General features: G+C 53.2%; 1 pseudogene; it reads left to right on the top strand.

Annotated features, from left to right (window-relative positions):
* The first annotated feature begins 508 nt into the window (after positions 1–508).
* Positions 509–21,368, top strand: part of LOC132573421 (cytochrome P450 2J5-like) — a 59,468-nt pseudogene continuing 38,608 nt past the window's right edge.

Raw genomic sequence — 21,368 nt, 5'->3', positions numbered from 1 at the left:
CAGTGCCCACATCCACCTGGGCCTTCTTCTGATCTATGAATGGATCCAGCCCCATACCTGGATACACAGAGACCTGCCGTCGAGTGCCAGGCTGTCCAAAACTCTAGAAAGAGAGGGACAAATTACATAAGCAGAGGACATTCTTGACTCATTCTCCTTTTCTTTCAGCCGCTCACATGTGCCCAAGGTGATTAGGATCTCCCCCAGGCTTTATCTAAACATCTCACAATTCTACCTGAAGAGCTAGCAGCACGTGTCGAAGTATCAACAGCAGTCTACGAGGAGGATCGCATTCCTGGGTTGCAAATTAGGCTGAAACAATGCCAAAAGACTTGATTGCTTGGCTTGCGTTAATGACAACATACCTCGAGCTGGCATCTCTGCTCCGCGGCGCTGTAGGATATAAGAAGGAAGTCGAGGAGGGCCTTGCAGTCTTTCGGAAGGAACAGGAAGTCTGCCCCAAACAAAACTGTCCACCCAACACGTTGCCGGCAGCAAATCCTAAAGCACCGGGGCGATGATGGGAATACAGGAATTTCTGGTTGCTCTAGCCATCTGTTTGTTGATTATGCAGTTTCTGAAGCTGCTCTGGATGCGTCGCCAGTTCCCCCCTGGACCCATGCCGTTCCCTCTCGTTGGAAGCCTGTGGAAGGTTGGCTGGAAGCTTCGCCGGGATATTTTCTTGCAGGTATTCCCCCCCCCCCTCTTTAATAATAATTAAGACATCATAACAAAATTGGAAGGGGGAGGAACCCTGCATCTTACGACGAGGGTGGCGAAACAGTGTTGTGCTTGGAGGAGCATTTTCCGAGGGGCACCACGTTTTAAGAAGGATAGGGAGGGATAGTGGCTCAGTGGTAGAGCATCTGCTTGGTAAGCAGAAGGCTCCAGGTTCGATCCCCGGCATCTCCAACTCGAAAGGGTCCAGGCAAGTAGGCATGGAAAACCTCAGCTTGAGACCTTGGAGAGCCGCTGCCAGTCTGAGAAGACAATACTGACTTTGATGGGCCTTTGAGGGTCTGATTCAGTAGAAGGCAGCTTCATAGGTTCATATGGATTCAGGGGAGGGACGGTGGCTCAGTGGTAGAGCATCTGCTTGGTAAGCAGAAGGTTCCAGGTTCAATCCCCGGCATCTCCAACTAAAAGGGTCCAGGCGAAGAGGTGTGAAAAACCTCAGCTTGAGACCCTGGAGAGCCGCTGCCAGTCTGCGTAGATGATACTGACTTTGATGGATTTTTGAGGGTCTGATTCAGTAGAAGGCAGCTTCATATGTTCATATGATATAGACAAGCTGGAACAGGTCCAGAGGAGGGTGATGAAGATGGTGAGGGGTCTGGAGACCAAATCCTATGAGGAAAGGTTGAAGACTGATCTGGCTGGCTAGGCAGGTGTCTCTTACCTCCCTCCCTGCTCCATGTGTGTCCCCGCTGAAGCTGAGTTCTCAGTGGAAGAGAATGACCATCCCAGATAGGAGTGTACTCTTCTTCGGTCAAGGGTATATGATAGCTGTGCTCCCCTGCTAGGATCTCCAAACAAACCTAGCTCTCGCTAGCTTCCCTGCCACTTGCTGTCAGTCCTGAGAAACTAGGTTTGCCCATTTCCTGATGGGACCCGGGGATCTCCCAGAATCCCAACCCATCTCCTGGCTACAGAGATTAGTTCCTTTGGCAAATATAGCAACTTTGGAAGGTGGGCTGTGTGGCATTATACCCCACTGAGGTTCCTTCCTCCTAGAGATGCCAGACCCTTCCAGTAGGGCTGGAGGTCTCCTGTTTCAGCCCCCTTCTCTCCACTGCTGGCCCAATGGCCAGCAGGGGGAAATGGAAAGGGAGGAATGTCGGAAATCAATCTGAGGTGCCTATGTGATCTGGATGTGATGTAGGCACATTAGGGACATCAACGGGACGCTCTGGTTTTTTGAGGCAAAACTCTGTAGCAGAAGCTAATTTCGTTTCCGGGTCTCATAGGTACGTTGTGTTAATTTCCAGAGTTCCAACAACAACAACAACAACAACTTTTATTTGTATCCCGCCCTCCCCGCCGGAGCAGGCTCAGGGCGGCTAACAGCATTTCATACATTAATTATACAATCATTAAAACTACTACATTAACAGTGTAATTAAAATTCTAGTTAAAATTCTAAAATTAATAAAAATTAATAACATATATACTGGTGCTATGATTACGTTTACGTTTATGACGGCGAGTTCCTCCCTGCTCGTGGCAATTGTAATTGTAATGAATTTATTTGCAGGCAAAGACCGTTATTTACAGACCCCAGATCATTAAACATAATGGATCCTTATTAGAACCACCAAAAATATTCCAATAAGTATATTTGGTCATAAAAACCTTCAAACCTTACAAGAATCCAAAAAGTCTAAAATAAAGTCTAAAATGTCGACTATCAGATGTCTATAAAATCGTATCAATCGTACAATTCGGGCGGGTCATACAAATCGTACAGAATTGTGTTTCTTATTGTGGAATTTACCAAACGGCAGCAGGATTTGGTTACTTGTCTGGAGAGAAGCAGATTTTCATCAGCTAAAAGTTTCTCCAGGCAAGCCTTATCTGCATCCTCTATTGTTCTGTCTAAAAGCGGGGAAATAAACTTATCCCTATATACTTGGTGGAATGGACTTTGATAGGACATATGGACCATCGATTCCACTTCTCCCATGGAACAAGGACAGCATTTGTCTTCATATGGAATCTTCCTATATTTCCCATCTGCCTGTTTGTGGTAGTGTACCCCATCTCCCCGCAGCTGCTCTGATGGACCTGGCAACCGTATTCCCCTCCTAAGGTTCATCTTCCCCCAAACTCCAGGAATTTCCCAACCTGTGTTTGGCAAGCCTATGTGAAGTGCGGTGCAATAATGGATTGGTCAGCTCCGCCAAGGAGCATCATGGGGATACTTGGAGGTGGGCAAAGCTCTGGATGTGAGAATGGGAACAGATGGAGAATGAATTACATCGTAATCCTGATGTGTGGAAGCCCTCTGCTCTGTTAGATCCACTGCCTGATGTCTCCTTGCTCTCCAGAGATCAGTCCCCTTCTCTGCCTTGCCGACTCCCCCTCATCCCCTCAGTTTCTTTCCTGCCCTGCCGATCACCCACACTTGCTCTCTTTCCCCCCTCGGTCTGTTTCCCTGTCTTGATAGGAGGGCATCTGTCCCCCTCCCCACCGAGACACTCTCCTTGCCTTGTGGAAAGAACATAAGAGAAGCCATGTTGGATCAGGCCAGTGGCCCATCCAGTCCAACACTCTGTGTCACACAGTAGCCAAAAACCCCCCAACCCCAAGTGCCATCAAGAGGTCCACCAGTGGGGCTAGAAGCCCTTCCACTGTGCCCCCCCAAGCACCAGAATACAGAGCATCACTGCCCCAGAGAGTTCCAAAGATAAGCTGTGGCTAATAGCCACTGATGGACCTCTGCTCCATATGCTTATCCATTCCCCTCTTGAACTGTCTATGCTTGTAGCCTCCACCACCTCCTGTGGCAGTGAATTCCATGTGTTGAACACCCTTTGGGTGAAGAAGGACTTCCTTTTATCCGTTCTAACCTGACTGCTCAGCAATTTCATTGAATGCCCACGAGTTCTTGTATTGTGAGAAAGGGAGAAAAGTACTTCTTTCTCTACCCTCTCTATCCCATGCATAATCTTGTAAACCTCTATCATGTCACCCCAGGAAGCCAGGGGGTTGTAAACCTCTATCATGTCACCTCAGGAAGTCAGGGGTTTCAGGAAGACGAAGGGGGCCCTCACCCTTCTTGATTGGAGAGGACAGCACCTGACCCACTCCCCTCAGACCTCTCCACGGTCTCCTTGACAAGTTAGTGACAAAGGGTAGCCATCTTGGTCTGCAGAAGAACAACCTCGATCCAAGACCATCAAGACTTTTGGGTATAAGCTTTTGTGAAGCAAAACTCCCTGTCTCAATCTGACAAAAGGAGTTTTGACTCTCTTGTTTCTCAGGTGCTGTTGGATTTGAATATCCGCGAGGAAGGTGCACTTTTTTCTCTGTTATTCTATGTTGTTGGCTTCCCTGAGGCTGCGTTCTCTGCTCCCTTGTCACTGTTTATGTTTTGAACAATTATGAGCGTTTATCTGTGGGAGAGACTTAGTTTGGGGCAACTGCGTCTAATCTCTAAATTACCTGACTGTCAGATGTGCACAGAACTAGAGACTTGTGTATGATGGGGCAAATTCTTTGGCATGTGATGTGTTCAGCAGAGAAGGAAGTGAGGGAAGTGTTTTTCGCTTACAGCAGTGTGCGTTGTTTCATGAGGGCCCAAGTCTTCATGGCAGCCATTTTGTTGTGGTACCCACTTCCCTGCCGCAGAATGACCGAAATGTCCCCAGAAGCAACAAGACTGCAGAACAACACCATGTGGTGTGACATTGTTGTGTGTTGTTGTTCCCTGCTTTGACTCACAGAGCTGACCATTGGTACTTGATGATGATGAAGATAACGGTGTACCATTGTCACACCACACGCTGTATTTTGTTACGTGTTACTGAGAGGAGAAAGAAACATAAATTGGCAGTGCTTCTGTATTCCTTGTGGATTAAAAACTGGTTAATTAACAGGCAATAGAGAATGAGTATAAATGGGCAGTTTTCACAGTGGATGGTGGTAAGCAGTGGGGTGCTACAAGGCTCGGTAGAAGGTCCACTGGTTTTCAACTTGTTCATTAATGTTCTGGAGTTGGAAGTAAGCAGTGAAGTGGCTAAGTTTGCAAATGACACTTAGTTGTTCAGGGCAGGGAAAACCTAGAAGGACTGTATGGTGCTCCAGAGGGATCTGTCATGGCTAGACAAGTCGGCATCAACATAGCAAATTAGGTTCATTGTGGACAAGTGCAATAGGGTTGCCAAGTCCAATTCAAGAAATATCTGGGGACTTTGGGGGTGGAGCCAGGAGACTTTGGGGGTGGAGCCAGGAGACATTGGGGCGGAGCCAGGAACAAGGGTGTGACAAGCATAATTGAACTCCAAAGGGAGTTCTGGCCATCACATTTAAAGGAACCGCACACCTTTTTTAAATGTCTTCCTTCCATAGGAAATAATGAGTCCCTTTCTCACAATACAAGAACTCGTGGGCACTCAGTGAAATTGCTGAGCAGTAGGTTTAAAACAGATAAAAAGGAAGTACTTCACCCAGCGAGTAATTATCATGTGGAATTCACAGCCACAGGAAATGGTGGCAGCTACAAGAGTAGACAGATTCAAGAGGGGATTGGAAAAAACATGGATCAGAGGTCCATCAGTGGCTATTAACCACAAGGCATAGAAAGAACACTGTCTGGGGCAGTGATGTTCTATATTCTTGGTGCTTAGGGGCAAGAGTGGGAGGGTTTCTGGAGTTCTGGCCCTGCTGGTGGACCTCCTGATGGCACCTGGGTTTTGGCCACCTTGCGATACAGAGTGTTGGACTGGATGGGCCATTGGCCGGATCCAACATGGTTTCTCTTATGCTCTTGCAGATGGAACACTCTGTCTGGTGCACTGATGCTCTGTATTCTTGGTGCTCGGGGGGCCAAAGTGGGAGGGTTTGTGGAATTCTGGTCATACTGGTGGACCTCCTGATGGTACCTGGGTTTTGGGCACTTTGTGATACAGAGGTCGTTTTCGCACTTAGCGTTTGCTCCCCTTATTCCGCGGCGCAATTATGTCCGGATCATTTTTCTCGTTTTCCCACTAGTGACTCTTTGCGGAGTCGCCTTCCCTGAAGCCCCGGCTCAAATCGTTTTCCCACTGGCATCGACTTGAGTTCGATGCCCTGTCAATCTTTTTTTTTTTAAGCGCAAGTCTGGTTGCGTTATGACGTACTAACGTACTAACGTAACATCGAGCTGTTCCCTCCCCTTCTTCTCGTGGACAAACCGCATCACGTGTGCTGCTGCTGCTTATGGATTGGCTGCAGCTGTAGTATCCTCCACAGCCCGAAGAGAGAGAAATCGAGGGGTTTGTGTGTGTGTGTGTGTGTGTGTGGCAGCTTCTTCCTTTCCCAGCCTCGCTCCCTCCCGGGTGGCGACGCTGGGATTTCCTCCGTGCTCTACTTCCCATTTTATACATGGCGATTTTGTGCAGGTCCAGAAATCCTGGTGGCACAGCTGAGGGAGGCATTGCCTTTTTAAAACACACACACACATGAACGCTTTGGCCCGCGCCGGCACTAGATTCCCCCCCCCAACATTGTATAACGCAACAGCGAAATAACGCAACGAAAGTCAATAATAATAATAAAAAAATTCTAACGAAACCAATTGAAGTGGCAATTGAGGCTATTCCGATGGCCTGAACGGCAGCTCGACGGGCGGCCGCCTCTCGCAGCTCTCGGGGAAAGCAGCGCCTGCACAGCCCGCCCGCCCGGCTCCCTTCCGCGGTTCCCCGAGGGCGCCCAGCCTGCAGGAGAAGCGCTCGGCGCGCCTCTAGGCAGACGCAGCTTCGGGGCCCTGCAGCGCTTCGGGACAGCCCCCCCCGGACTGGCTGGAAAGAAAAGGGGGCTCCAGAGCGCAGCCGGCCCCGAGGGAGACGCAGCTCCTTTTCCTGCTTGGAAACAAACTTTACTTTTGGCGGGGCTGCGGCGGGGGGGGGGGCACCTCAAACCCAGAAGGCGCACCTGCAGACCGAGTTTGGGATGGTGCTGGGCAAAGAACGAAGGCACAGCGCGGCTCCCCGGGGACGTCGGTGGGGCATCCAGCTCCTCTTTGTTTACTGTATGCCCCCACCCCACCCCACGCACCCTTCTCTCCCGCGCCTTGTTTGGTCTCCTTCTGCGCAGGAAACCCAAACAAGTCGACCTCTCCGCACCAAGCAGACGAAATAACGCAACTAAAGTCAATAATAATAATAAAAAATTCTAACGAAACCAATTGAAGTGGCAATTGAGGCTATTCCGGGAGGGTTTTTTGTTGTTGTTGTTAATTTCGAAATATCGCTATTACGCAAAACTGTGAAGTTTTTTTTAAAAAAATGGCCGCGCCGGCACTTTGGGGAAGCACCGCGAAAGGCTGATGATTGGCCAAGGGGGTGGATGGGGTGGGAGGACGGAAAGGGAGAGGGTGCCGCCCACACAGCAGTCGATCCGGCGTGGATGGATTTCCCACAGAAAACTCCGCGGAGTGGATCCGGAGTGGATCCGGAGGTTTTCAAAAACTCCGGAAGGAGGTGGATCTAGATACTCCGGCGTGAAAACCCTGCAGCGCCGGAGCAAACCGCAGCGCCGGAGCAACAGGTGGGAAAACCAGGGAAAGATCCGGAGGTAAATGGGGTGCTACGCCGGAGTAAACGCTAGTGCGAAAACGGCCAGAGTGTTGGACTGGAGCAACTATTGACCTGATCCAACATGGCTTCTCTAATGTTCTTAACTGCCCTAAGAACAAGGATGCTGGAACCAGTTTCTGCGTAACAAATACCTATAATGAGACCTGTAACCTGGATTGTCCAGCTTAGCCCTATCTCATCAGATCTCAGGAGCTAAGCAGAGTTGGCCTTGGTTAGTATTTGAATGGGAGATCACCAAGGAAGTCCAGGGTTGTTACACAGAGGCAGGCAATGGCAAACCACCTCTGTTCATCTCTTGCTCTGACTTGGATGGCTGAGGCTAGCCCTCATCACAAATCTAAGCAGAGCTAGCCCTGGTTAGTACTTGGGTGGGAGACTACCATTGGAAGGTGGTGGGCTCTCCTTCCTTGGAGGTTTTTCAACAGAGGCTGGATGGCCATCTGACAGCAATGAAGATCCTGTGAATTTAGGGGGAGGGGTTTGTGAGTTTAGAGTGGTTCCTCAGTGGAACAGGCTTCCACCTTGGGAGGTGGTGGGCTCTCCTTCCTTGGAGGTTTTGAAACAGAGGCTAGATGGCCATCTGACAGCAATGAAGATCCTGGGAATTTAGGGGGAGGGGTTTGTGAGTTTAGAGCGGTTCCTCAGTGCTCCTTGGGAGGTGGTGGGCTCTCCTTCCTTGGAGGTTTTTCAACAGAGGCTAGATGGCCATCTGACAGCAATGAAGATCCTGTTAATTTAGGGGGAAGGATTTGTGAGTTTAGAGCGGTTCCTCAGTGGAACAGGCTTCCTCCTTGGGAGGTGGTAGGCTCTCCTTCCTTGGAGGTTTTGAAACAGAGGCTAGATGGCCATCTGACAGCAATGAAGATCCTGTGAATTTAGGGGGAGGGCTTTGTGAGTTTAGAGCAGTTCCTCAGTGGAACAGGCTTCCTCCTTGGGAGGTAGTGGGCTCTCCTTCCTTGGAGGTTTTGAGACAGAGGCTGGATGGCCATCTGACAGCAATGAAGATCCTGTGAATTTAGGGGGAGGGGTTTGTGAGTTTAGAGCGGTTCCTCAGTGGAACAGGCTTCCTCCTTGGGAGGTGGTGGGCTCTCCTTCCTTGGAGGTTTTTCAACAGAGGCTAGATGGCCATCTGACAGCAATGAAGATCCTAGGAATGTAGGGGGAGGTATTGTGAGTTTCCTGCAGTGTGCAGGGGGATGGCCTAGATGACCCTGGAGGTCTCTTCCAACTCTATGATTCTATGATTCTAAGTCCGGGGTTTCTATGCAGGGGCAGGCAATGGCAAACCACCTCTGGATGTCTCTAGCCTCGAAGACATTATGGAGTCACTATAGGTTGGCTGCCACTTGAAGGCGCTTTTGACCACTGCCAAAACGTAGGCGGTCAGGAATGAAAGGTTGTGTTCTACCATTTTGTCCCCCCCTAAACAAACAATCACACAGAATGCCACCAACATGGGGCACAAACATGAACTTTTGTCTCAAATGGGAGATGAATGCAATCTTCTCAGGGAGAAAAGTTTCAGCCTGGCTTCCCCTTAGGGCTGCCAAGACCCTGGTCTGGGCAGGGGTTTTCCCGCCTGGGAGGTTCCTAACCCACCGGCCCACACTGGGCTGGCAGGGGGAACCTCCCTCAACGTCGCCAGTATGATGATGTCACCTGCGAATGACGTCATTGCGCTGGCGACATTGTGCGCTGGCCACTCTAGGCATTTCTGGGAAAACTCTAACAATTTGGGAGGAAAAACTCTATGGTACAGAGGCTGGGGAGGGGCTTGGTAACCCTGCTTCCCCTGTGCTGTGACAGGCCAGTTTTCTATTGCCTGGATCCTATGAATGAAGAGAAATTCAAGGAATGGATCTTGCCTTCTTCCCTCTTCCCCCCGGAAAAGCTTATAGCCCCTCCTCAGACACTTCTGGAAATGGCATGTGATTTGACTCAGGAGTCCACAAGCAAAGACCCCAGGGCAGGGCTTTTTTTGTAGCAGGAACTCCTTTGCATATTAGGCCACACACCCCTGATGGATGGATGGATGGATGGATGGATGGATGGATGGATGGATGGATGGGATGGATGGATGGATGGATGGATGGGATGGATGGGATGGATGGATGGATGGATGGATGGATGGATGGATGGATGGATGGATGGATGGATGGATGGATGGATGGATAGATAGATAGATAGATAGATAGATAGATAGATAGATAGATAGATAGATAGATAGATAGATAGATAGATAGCTTCTAAGGATAAATTAACTGGTAATTGGGCTAGAATTTTGACTCTTAAGCGAAGAATAATGCCAAGCAAAACAAAAGAGAATATTTAAATACAAAGAGAAAAAAGGAATAGCATAAGTTAGAATTATAGTGAGAGAAACTGAAGGTAAGCTGTGTTAATAGGTAAGATGTTTTTAGATTCAGTATATTCCAGAAACGGAAGCCATTTTTCTTCAAAAGATGTGACCTATTGTACCATAGAGTTTTCCCTCCCAAATGGCTAGAGCACCTGGGAAAACCATAGAGTTTTCCCAGAAATTCCTAGAGTGGCCGCTGCGCACCAGTGCCAGCATGATGACATCACTTCCTGGTAATGTCATCGCGCCGATGACGTCGGGGGAGCTTCCCCCCGCCGGCCCGATGTGGGTAGGTGGGTTGGGAACCTCCCAGGTGGGGCAACCCCCGCCCTGACCAGGGGCTTGGCAGCCGTACTTGGATGAGAGACCACCAAGGAAGTCCAAGGATGAAGCAGAGAATGGCAACCTACTCCTGTTCGTCTCTTGCCTTGAAAGCTCTGTGAAATTGCTATGAGTCAACTGCGACTTGACACACAGAGAGGTACTCGGCATATATTCAAGGCAATTCCTTGGTTTCTTGAATACCCTGCCTTGGCCTTGGCGGTGGACACAGGGGGGGTGGACCCCAAGAAGGGCTTCTGTTCATGGAATTGGGGAGGGGGACAGATTTTCACAAGCTTTTCCAGTGGGAAGGGGAAGGAGGCAAGATCCATTCTTTGAATTTCTCACCATTCCTCCAGCAGACCTCCTTTCTTCCATTTGTATTTCTTGCAAGGTAGAAACCAGGCCTCATTTTGGGCAGGAGCTCACAGGAGCAGAGCTCCAGAACCTCTAAATTTTATTGTGCTCTATCTTTCTTAACCACCACCCCCCTCCCCCCCCAAAAAAAAGTAAACTTGCTTCTGGGCTCCATCGTTCAAACCCCTTGTGAGAATTTTGCTGAACTCTAAGATTTGACAAACTTTCTTATACCCGTACAAACGGATTCAGTTTGGTTCATGGTTCAGCCACAAACCACAAATCGAACTGAACCGGGAAAATGGAGTTTAGGCCTATCCCTACATTACACCACTCTGCTTCTCTATAAAGAAAGTAGCCTGCCTGGTTTGTGGTTAGGTTTGCCAATCCCCAGGTGGGGGCAAGGGATCCTCCGGATTGGAGGCCCTCCCCCCGCTTCAGGGTCGCGAGTCCGGGTCCTAGAAGGACCCAGATTTGCGGCTCGCCAAATCCTGGCCTGCCTCCACCCTCCCCTTCTCTGATTTTACCTCAGAGGCGGAGCAGAGCGGGCGATGCTGCTGCGCTGCTGCCGCCTCTTCTCTGGTTCATGTCACGGCCCGAGTCTCTGACACGAAGCTGCGGCTGCTATCGTCCTGGCAACGAGCCAGGACCTCTCGCAGACAGCCCAGGCGAAGCACAGGGAGTGGTCGTAAAACAGTCCAGTTGATTGATAACGTAAACAGGCAGGCTGGAGGGTGAGACGGAAGCTTGGTCAGGGAAGCCGAGAGTCAGAAGCCGGGGAGCCGAGCCGAAAGTCAGAAGCCGGGAAACAGAGCCGAGAGTCAGAAGCCGGGAAGCAAAGCCGAGATCAAACGATACCTAAGCCAGTCCGATAAGCAAAGCCAGAGTCCAGAATACCAGTCTATGGGTCAGGCCGGGTCAGGAATGCACAGGTTCTTTCCGAAGCAAGGGGTGCGAGACGCAGACACATCCAAGGGTGTTCGCTTGTTGCCAGCACAGTTTGGCCTGAGGCCAGGATCCCAGATATACTGCTGGCTAATTGGCTCGTTAGAACTCCGGGCTCAGATCTCTTCTAGCCCGCATGCGCGCCTCTCTACGCCTGTTCCTGAATTCCAGGCGTCTCCTCTCGCGCAGGCGGGCCCCAGGTGTTGGTGAGTCTGGGGGAGATGAGCTAGTACCTGGTGTGGCCAGATTGGTTTCAGGTGGCCCCTGCTGCTGGCTGGCTCCTTCAGGACTTACGTCCTCTGTTGCTGAAGGCATCTGCACAGCAGGGGCGGGGTCAGAAGCAGGCACCTGCTCTGAGTCAGCAGGGGCAGGCATGACACTATCCCCCCCCTCAGGCCCCCCCTCATCCAAGCCGCCTGGCTTATCTGGGTAGGCCTCATGAAACTGCCGGAGCAGGTCAGGGGTATGCAGGTGGGCAGCCGGTTCCCAGGAGCGATCCTCGGGAGGGTAGCCTTCCCAGTCCACCAGGTACTGGAGTTGACCTCGGTGCAGCCGGGAGTCTAGGATCTGGTGGACTTCAAACTCTTCCTCATCGTCCACCAGCACCGGTGGCGGAGGCGGTGGTGGAACGTCCCTGTTTGGGTCCGGCGCTGCCGCTGGTTGGAGGAGGGAGCGGTGGAATACGGGGTGTATCCGGAGGTGGGCCGGAAGGCGTAGGCGGAATGCCACGGGGTTGACTTGCGCCTCTATGGGGAAGGGCCCGATGAACCGATCGGTTAGCTTGGAGGACCGGCCAGGAGTCCGGAGGTACCGGGTCGAGAGCCAGACAGAATCTCCGACCTTGAGGGGGGCTCCGTCCTGGCGATGTCGGTCCGCGGCCAGTTTGTAAGCGTCCTTGGCGCGCTGGAGCTGAGTGCGCAGGAGGGCGTGGAGCGCGTGGAGTTCCTCAAGTCGGTCGGTGGCTGCGGGAACGTTGGCGGAGGGGCCGAGCGGAGGGAAGAATCGGGGGTGCAGTCCATAGTTGGCGGCAAACGGCGTGGTCCGCGTAGAGCTGTGGACTGCGTTGTTATACGCGAACTCTGCCAGGGGTAGCAGAGTGGCCCAGTTGTCTTGCTGATAGCTGGTATAGCAGCGCAAGTACTGCTCCAAGGTGGCGTTGGTCCGCTCGGTCTGCCCGTCGGTCTGGGGATGGTAGGCGGAAGACAGGTGTAGTTCTGTCCCCAAACCGTGCTGGAAGGCCTGCCAAAAGCGGGATGTGAATTGTGGGCCCCGATCCGAGATGACCTGCGTGGGTAACCCGTGCAGGCGGAAGACGTGGTTTAGGTACAGCTGGGCAGTCTCCGGCCCGGATGGTACTCTGGCACAGGGGACGAAGTGGGCCATTTTGGTGAACAGGTCCACCACAACGAAAATGCAGGTGTGGCCCTGGGATCGTGGCAGGTCTACGATAAAGTCCATGGACACCACGTCCCAGGGACCGGCGGGAGTCGGCAGGGGTTGCAGGAGACCGGAGGGCTTGGCCGGTACGTTCTTGGCTCGGCGGCAGACCTCGCAAGAAGCCACGTAGCGACTAACGTCCGCTCGGACGCGAGGCCACCAGAAGTCCCGGGTCAACAGATGGGCGGTCTTGTGCTGCCCGAAGTGCCCAGCCGGGGGGGCATCGTGGGCCAGCCGGAGGATGCGGGATCGGAGAGGCCCGGGAGGGACGTACAACTGCTCCCGATGGTAGAGCAGCCCATCCCGGGTGGATAGTTCTCCGGCAGGGTCTTGCTGCGGTTCCTGCAGGTGTTTCTGCGCCCACGGGTCGGTGTCTTGGCTGGCCTGTATCTCGGCCACCAGGGCGGGTGCGGTCAGAGTGGCGGCAAAGACCGAGGGTGGCAGAATACTAGCCCTGGGGGCTTCGGTGGCACTAGAGGTGTTATAGTCCGGCCGGCGGGACAGAGCGTCGGCTCTCTGGTTCTGGGAGTGCGGGACGTAGGTGATGGTAAAGTCAAATCGTGAGAAGAACAGGGACCACCGGATCTGCCGCTGGTTCAGCCGGCGGGTGGTCTGCAAATGTTCCAGGTTACGATGGTCGGTGAAGACTTGGACCGGATGCCTGGCCCCCTCAAGGTGGTGGCGCCAGACCTCAAAGGCCACCTTGATAGCCAGGAGCTCTCTCTCCCAAATGGTGTAATTGCGTTCGGCAGCCGAGAGCTGCCGGGAGTAGTAGGCGCAGGGCTGCCATGGCTGGCTAGGCTCGTCCCGCTGGGAGAGCACGGCTCCGAGGGCCACATTGGAGGCGTCCGCTTCCACCATGAAGGGCAAGCTCGGGTCAGGGTACCGCAGAAGGGGACTGGAGGAAAAACTCTGCTTGAGCTGGCGGAAGGCCCGGTCGGCTTCGGGGGTCCACTGAAAGGGCTCCTTCGGTCGGAGGAGTCTGGTCAAGGGCTTGGTGAGGTCGGCGTAGCCCGCGATGAATTGCCTGTAATAATTGGCGAAGCCCAGGAGGCGCTGGATGTCCTTCCGACTTCGAGGGGCCTGCCATTGAAGGATGGCGTCGACCTTCCGCGGATCCATCTGGGTTCCCTGGGGGGAAATGATGTGCCCCAGGAACTCAACGGACTGGAGGCGGAAAGCACATTTCTCCAGCTTGGCATACAGGCGATTGGCTCGGAGTCGCTGTAGCACCTGGCGGACGTGGTGGATGTGCTCCTGTTCGGATGCAGAGTAGACCAAAATGTCATCTAAATAAATGATCAGGAACCGGTCTAGCAGGTCACGGAAAACGTCATTCATAAAATGTTGGAAGACGGCGGGGGCATTGGTGAGCCCAAAGGGCATGACCAGATGTTCGTATTGGCCATACCTGGTGCCAAAAGCGGTCTTCCACTCATCCCCGGCTTTGATACGAACCAAGTTGTAGGCCCCGCGAAGGTCGAGCTTGGTGTAGATCGTGGCCCCTTTGACGCGGTCGAGGAGCTCAGGGATCAGTGGGAGCGGGTAGCGGTTCCGAATGGTAATCTTATTGAGGGCCCGGTAGTCGTTGCAGAGTCGCAGGTCCCCGGTCTTCTTCTTAACGAACAGGACAGGTGAAGACAGGGGCGAGGTGGAGGGTCTAATGAACCCTCGGGCCAAGTTCTTGTCCAAGTACTCCCGGAGGGCAGCCAGTTCCGGGTCTGCCATGGGGTACAGGCGGCCTGCGGGTAGCGGAGCGCCGGGCACCAGGTCGATGGCGCAATCGTAGGGCCGATGTGGGGGAAGCTGGTCTGCTTCCTTCTCATTGAAGACGTCCGCGAACTCCTGGTAGGGAGTTGGGAGTGTGGTGGCGGCCCCCAGGAGGCTGGTGGTGCGTGGGGAACCGGGTTGGTTGACAGGCGGCACCTGAGTCGAGTCGGGTGGTAGCGGGGAACAGGGTGCGAGGGTACTCGAAAAGCTCAGTTCACGTTGCACCCAGTCCACATGGGGGTTGTGGGCTTGCAGCCAGGACAGGCCCAAGATAACAGGGAAGCGTGGCATGCGGGCCAAATCGAAGGTCTGCTTCCCTTGGCGCTGTTGGACCCACAAAACGAGTGGTAGAGTTTCGTGGCGGACCGGCCCCGAGCGCAGCAGACGACCATCCACTGCCTCGACCAGTGTAGGAGTTCCCTTTTCCCGAACGGGGACGCCATGCTCCTTGGCAAAGTGGCTGTCCATGTAGCAGCAGGCAGCCCCTGAGTCCAACATGGCATGGACGAAGATCCACCGGTCGTCGGGAAGCTGCAGGCGGATCGGGACCAGGAACGGGGTGGGTGGTGGATGGACGGAGCTAGAGGACCTCAAGGAGTGCCCCAGGCCAGGAGATCCGGCTAGACCTGGGGCTGGCCTTTTACCGAGGCAGCGGAGCTCGGGGTGCGCTTTGATTTGGCCGGGCAGGAGCTTGCAAAATGCCCGTCCCCTCCACAATACAGGCACAGGTTGTGGGTGCGCCGTCGGTTCTTCTCCTCAGGGGTCAGGCGAGGGCGGGCGCCGCCCAGCTGCATGGGTTCTACAGCCGGCGGTAAAGCTGGGGTACCTGGAACGGGAGCCGCCGGGGGGGGCCTTGTTGGAGTAGTGCCCCTCTTCTGCCTCTGGCGCCGACCTTGCAGTCGCCCATCAATGCGTAGACACAGCAGGATCAGGTCCTGGAGGGCGGCTGGGCGGTCGGTGCGTGCCAGTTCGTCCAGGACGGCATCGGAGAGGCCTTCAGTGTACTGGTCCACCAAGGCAGCTTCATTCCAGGCCAGGTCTTGAGCCAGCAGCTGGAACTCTGTGGTATACTGAGACACAGAGTTCTGGCCTTGGTGCAGAGCCCGTATCTTGCGATTAGCTGTCTCAGCACGCACAGGGTTGGCATAGGCGGCCTGGAAGTGTGCCTTGAACCGTGTGTAGTCTGCTAGCAGCGGCGAGGGCTCTAGCAGCAGAGGAGTGGCCCACTTGGCCGCTGGCCCTTTAAGCAGGCTCAGGATAAAACAGACTTTTGTTTTGTCTGTAGGGAAGTCGCCCTGCCTTATCTCCATGTATAGTTCACACTGGGCGAGGAAGGCAGGGAACTCTTCCAAGTTTCCTGCGAATTTCTCAGGAATGCTCACCGGGCAGCGAGAGCGGGGAGCAGCGGCGGCAGCCAAGGCCACGGCATTGGACGCAGTCTGCTGCTGCAGAGTAATCACCGCTTGGGTTAATTGCTGCACCTGGTCTAGGAGCCCCGGCAAGGGGTCCATGCCTCCTGCCGCTTGGTCCGTCATGAGCGTGCCTGGTGAGTTTTGGTGTGCTGGCAAGCTGTCACGGCCCGAGTCTCTGACACGAAGCTGCGGCTGCTATCGTCCTGGCAACGAGCCAGGACCTCTCGCAGACAGCCCAGGCGAAGCACAGGGAGTGGTCGTAAAACAGTCCAGTTGATTGATAACGTAAACAGGCAGGCTGGAGGGTGAGACGGAAGCTTGGTCAGGGAAGCCGAGAGTCAGAAGCCGGGGAGCCGAGCCGAAAGTCAGAAGCCGGGAAACAGAGCCGAGAGTCAGAAGCCGGGAAGCAAAGCCGAGATCAAACGATACCTAAGCCAGTCCGATAAGCAAAGCCAGAGTCCAGAATACCAGTCTATGGGTCAGGCCGGGTCAGGAATGCACAGGTTCTTTCCGAAGCAAGGGGTGCGAGACGCAGACACATCCAAGGGTGTTCGCTTGTTGCCAGCACAGTTTGGCCTGAGGCCAGGATCCCAGATATACTGCTGGCTAATTGGCTCGTTAGAACTCCGGGCTCAGATCTCTTCTAGCCCGCATGCGCGCCTCTCTACGCCTGTTCCTGAATTCCAGGCGTCTCCTCTCGCGCAGGCGGGCCCCAGGTGTTGGTGAGTCTGGGGGAGATGAGCTAGTACCTGGTGTGGCCAGATTGGTTTCAGGTGGCCCCTGCTGCTGGCTGGCTCCTTCAGGACTTACGTCCTCTGTTGCTGAAGGCATCTGCACAGCAGGGGCGGGGTCAGAAGCAGGCACCTGCTCTGAGTCAGCAGGGGCAGGCATGACAGTTCATCTTAGCTGCTCCTCCAAGATGGGGGGGCTTGCCATACTCCTTGGCGCCGTTTCCCCCCTCCCCCCGCTTCTGTTTTTTTGGAGAGCGGGGGAAGAGGCTGTAAATTCTGGTGTCCCCCGCCAAGGCGGGAGGGTTGGGAAGCCTAGTCCCTTCCAGCTCTATGATTCTATGCTTCTAATGCTTAGGAAGGCAGCAGGGAAAGGGGAAGATGGAACCTGGGATGGATTGATTCAATCAAGGAAGCTACAAGGGCCCTCAGTTGCAAGATCTGAGCGAGGCTGTTGACAACAGGTCTTTTGGGAGGTCATTAATTCATAAGGTCACCCTGTGTCAGAAATGACTTGAGAGCACTTCGCACACACGCAGGATTCCTTAGCCAGGACATTAGCTCCCAAACAAGTCAGTAGATATGTGGAGGCTTTTAAGAACTATCACTGCTCAGTAATTCATATTCCCCCAAGTGTTGAAAAAAAAAATGTCCCTGAAAATTCGTTAGGTTCATGAACTAGGGCCCATTTTGTTAAAGGCAACAGCTGTTTCCTCAGCTAGCAAGTGGACAACGGTTGTGGAGTTTGGGGACGGCAAGATTTGGGAAAGGAATAATAGAATAGCGTTGGCAGGGACCCCAGAGTCATCTAGTCCAAACTGCCAGCACAAATCTGCTATTTCAGTACCGCAGACATGTGGCGAATCGTTCTGGATTTCGCCGAGTGAACTTTTTCCTCACACCGTTTGCTATGCTATCTGGAAAGTTCTAAATGGTTCTGTCGGAACTTTCCCGCCAAACGAGTTCCAAAGCTCTGTCCAAAACACACCCCAACATTTCATCGATCAAAACTGGGGCGCTCCTTGGAACTCCGTCATTCCAACGTTTGGCGTGATTTCCTACCCCTCCCACACACATTGGCTACAGGTCTAGTTTACATAGGCACAGGGATGTGGCTGTATAATGTTAAATACATAATACTGCTTGCTCTACTGTAGGCTGAAGGGGGTGGATTCCGGTTCAAAATACTCCTTTGCATTCATCTTTATTTATTCATCTGTTAGAGTTTGAGCCGCCACTTACCTGAAGGGCCTTGTGGGAGACTCACAACATTAAAACCAATAAGGGAAAAACAACATAAAACCAAACAGCAAACACGCAACATTAGCATTGAAATATTAAAACACTGAAACATTCAAATACTAACATGTTAAAATGTTAAAACATTCACACATTAAAACACGAACGTTGACATAGTAAAAGATTAACATACTGAAATATTCAAATATTAAAATATGGGGCTATCATCATACCACTATTTAAACAGCCCAAACACGTGGCTACCCTCCAGAGGCCAACATGAAATAATTCAGCTTTGCGTGCCCTGCAGAAACTAAACAAGTCTGTCAGAGCACAGGTGTCATTTAAGAGTGCATTCCACAGGGTAGAGGCCACAACTGAGAAGGCCCTTCCCCTGATGACAACTGACAGAGCCATCCTGGGGCCCAGGCACCTAAAAGAGGCCCCTAGGTGATGACCAAAGAGAGCATGGGGGTTGTAACAGGAGGTATGAGAGTATCAGATCATTAAGGTTAACATCAACACCTTGAATCAGAACTGGAGACTAACTGGTAGCCAGTGCAGCTGCTGCTAGGACTGCTCAGCCCCTGGGCCTAGGATTGCCAAGTCCAATTCCAGAAATATCTGGGGACTTTGGGGGTGGAGCCAGGAGACACTGGGGTGGAGCAGGAGCAAGGGTGTGACAAGCACAATTGAACTCCAAAGGGAGTTCTGTCCATCACAATTAAAGGGACCTCACAACTTTTTAAATGCCTTCCTTCCCTCCACCCTCCCCTTCTCCGATTCCACCCCAGAGGCGGAGCGGAGCGGGCGCCACCGCGCTGCTGCCGCCTCTTCCCCGCCCCACCACAGCCGCTCCTCCGAGATGGGCCCAGCCTGAGCCCATCTCGGAGGAGCAGCCACGGTGAAGTGGAGAAAAGGCGTCAGTGCAGCGGCGTTGCCTGCCCCGCTCCGCCTCCGAGGCGAAACCAGAGAAGGGGAGGGTGGAGGCAGGCCAGGAGTGCGGCGAGCCGCGAGTCCGGGTCCTAGAAGGACACAGACTCGCGGCCCGCCACGCTCCTGGCCCGCCCCTACCCCCCCTCTGACTCCACCTCAGAGGTGGAGCGGGCGATGCCGCCGCGCCGCAGCCGCCCCCTCCCCGCCCCATCCCAGCTGCTCCTCCGAGATGGGCCCAGCCTGAGCCCATCTCAGAGGAACAGCCACGGTGAAGCAGAGAAGAGGCAGCAGCCGCGCAGCGGCGTTGCCTGCTCCGAGATGGGGTGACTCGCCAGGGTCCTTGGCGCCGTTTCCCCCCCTCTTCCCGCATCCATTTTTTTGGGGAGCAGGGGAAGAGGCTGGAAATCCTGGTGTCCCCCACCAGGGCGGGAGGGTTGAGAAGCCTACCTGGGCCGGGTGGGGGTTCTCCCACCCTGGAGGTTTCCAACCTGCCAGCTCACATTGGGCCAGTGGGGGGAACCTCCCCCACCATTGCCAGCACTGCAAAGTGACATCATCGCTTGCCGGCCGCTCTAGATGCTGCCGGGAAAACTCTATGGTTTCCCCAGACACTCTAGCGATTTGGGAGGGAAAACTCTATGGCACAACAGGCACCAGATTTGCAGCGTAGCATCCGATGCGTCTCCTCAAAACACCCTCCAAGTTTCAAAAGGATTGGACCAGGGGGTCCAATACTATGAGCCCCCAAAGAAGGTGCCCTTGTTCTTCATTATTTCCAGCGGAAGGAAGACATTTAAAAGGTGTGCGGTCCCTTTAAATGGGATAGCCAGAACTCCCATTTGGAGTTCAGTCCTGCTTGTCACACCCTTGCTCCTGGCTCCACCCCCAATGTTTCCTGGCTCCACCCTCAAAGTTCTCAGATATTTCTTGAATTGGCCTTGGCAACCCTCGTGCAGTCGACTATGCAAAGGAGTTCTTGCTAAAAAAAAAAAGGCCCTGGGGAGGAGTATGAGGTCCCCCCCCCCACGAGTCTTACACCTCCCCTCTTGTCCGTTCTATTCCTCAGCTAGGGTTGCCAATCCCCAGGTGGGGGCAGGGGATCCCCCGATTTGGAGGCCCTCCTCCCGCTTCAGGGTCGTCAGAAAGCGGGGGGAGGGGAGGGAAATGTCTGCTGGGAACTCTATTATTCCCTATGGAGATTTATTCCCATAGAAAATCATGAAGAACTGGTCTGCGGGTATCTGGGGCTCTGGGGGGTCTGTTTTTTGGTGTAGAGGCACCAAATTTTCAGTATAGCTTCTAGTGCCTCTCCCCAAAGTAACCCCCAAGTTTCAAAAAGATTGGACCAGGAGGTCCAATTCTATGAGCCCCAAAAGAAGGTGCCCCTATCCTTCATTATTTCCTATGGAAGGAAGGAATTGAAAAGGTGTGCCGTCCCTTTAAATGTGAGGGCCAGAACTCCCTTTGGAGTTCAATTATGCTTGTCACAGCCTTGATCTTGGCTCCACCCCTAATGTCTCCTGGCTCCTCCCCCAAAGTCCCCAGATATTTCTTGAATTGGACTTGGCAACCCTATCCTCAGCATTTCACCACTTATTCCTGGCATGCGCTAAGTCAGCTCTACATGTTGCGAAAGCCCCTTCTCTGCATACTGAATGACAGCTTAATTTACCCTGCAATTACCCGTCCTGCTGTGCTATAAACCTTAAATGGCACTAAACATTAAAGGTTACCCTAGGAAAAATATATACGTAACTGCCGTATTACATGTTACCTGCAGTACGAGCCGAAGGATCTGGTTCTTCAGGCTAAGGGCGTCAGGCCTGACTGAAACCTTTATGAGGCATTTGTTCATAAGAATCCACATAATAGGAAGTGGGAGGCACGACAAGGGTATTGTAAAAGAAAACGCCGCCGAAAACTATAAACATTATAGGGGTGTCAAACTCATTTGTTGTGAGGGCCAGATCTGACAGAAATGAGATCTTGTTGGGCTGGGCAATGTCATGTTGAGACGGGCCATGTGCATACCTATTTAAGATTAGGTGGCAGAGATATAGAGGAAGAAGACTGCAGATTTATACCCCGCCCTTCTCCCTGAATCAGAGACTCCAAGCGGCTCACAATCTCCTCTATCTTCTCCCCCCACAACTGACACCCTGTGAGGTGGGGGGCAGATTTATTCCCCGCCCTTCTCCCTGAATCAGAGACTCAGAGCGGCTCACAATCTCCTCTATCTTCTCCCCCCACAACAGACACCCTGTGAGGTGGGGGCAGATTTATAACCCGCCCTTCTCCCTGAATCAGAGACTCCAAGCGGCTCACAAGCTCCTCTGTCTTCTCCCCCCACAACAGACACCCTGTGTGGTGGGGGCAGATTTATACCCCGCCCTTTTCCCTGAATCAGAGACTCAGAGCGGCTCACAATCTCCTCTGTCTTCTCCCCCCACAACAGACAGCCTGTGAGGTGGGGGCAGATTTATACCCCGCCCTTCTCCTGAATCAGAGACTCAGAGCGGCTCACAATCTCCTCTATCTTCTCCCCCCACAACAGACACCCTGTGAG

Source organism: Heteronotia binoei, chromosome 6 (assembly GCF_032191835.1).
Source record: "Heteronotia binoei isolate CCM8104 ecotype False Entrance Well chromosome 6, APGP_CSIRO_Hbin_v1, whole genome shotgun sequence".
Taxonomy (NCBI): Eukaryota; Metazoa; Chordata; class Lepidosauria; order Squamata; family Gekkonidae; genus Heteronotia; species Heteronotia binoei.
Note: the sequence above shows the minus strand (reverse complement) of the source record. Positions and strands in the feature narration are given on the sequence as shown.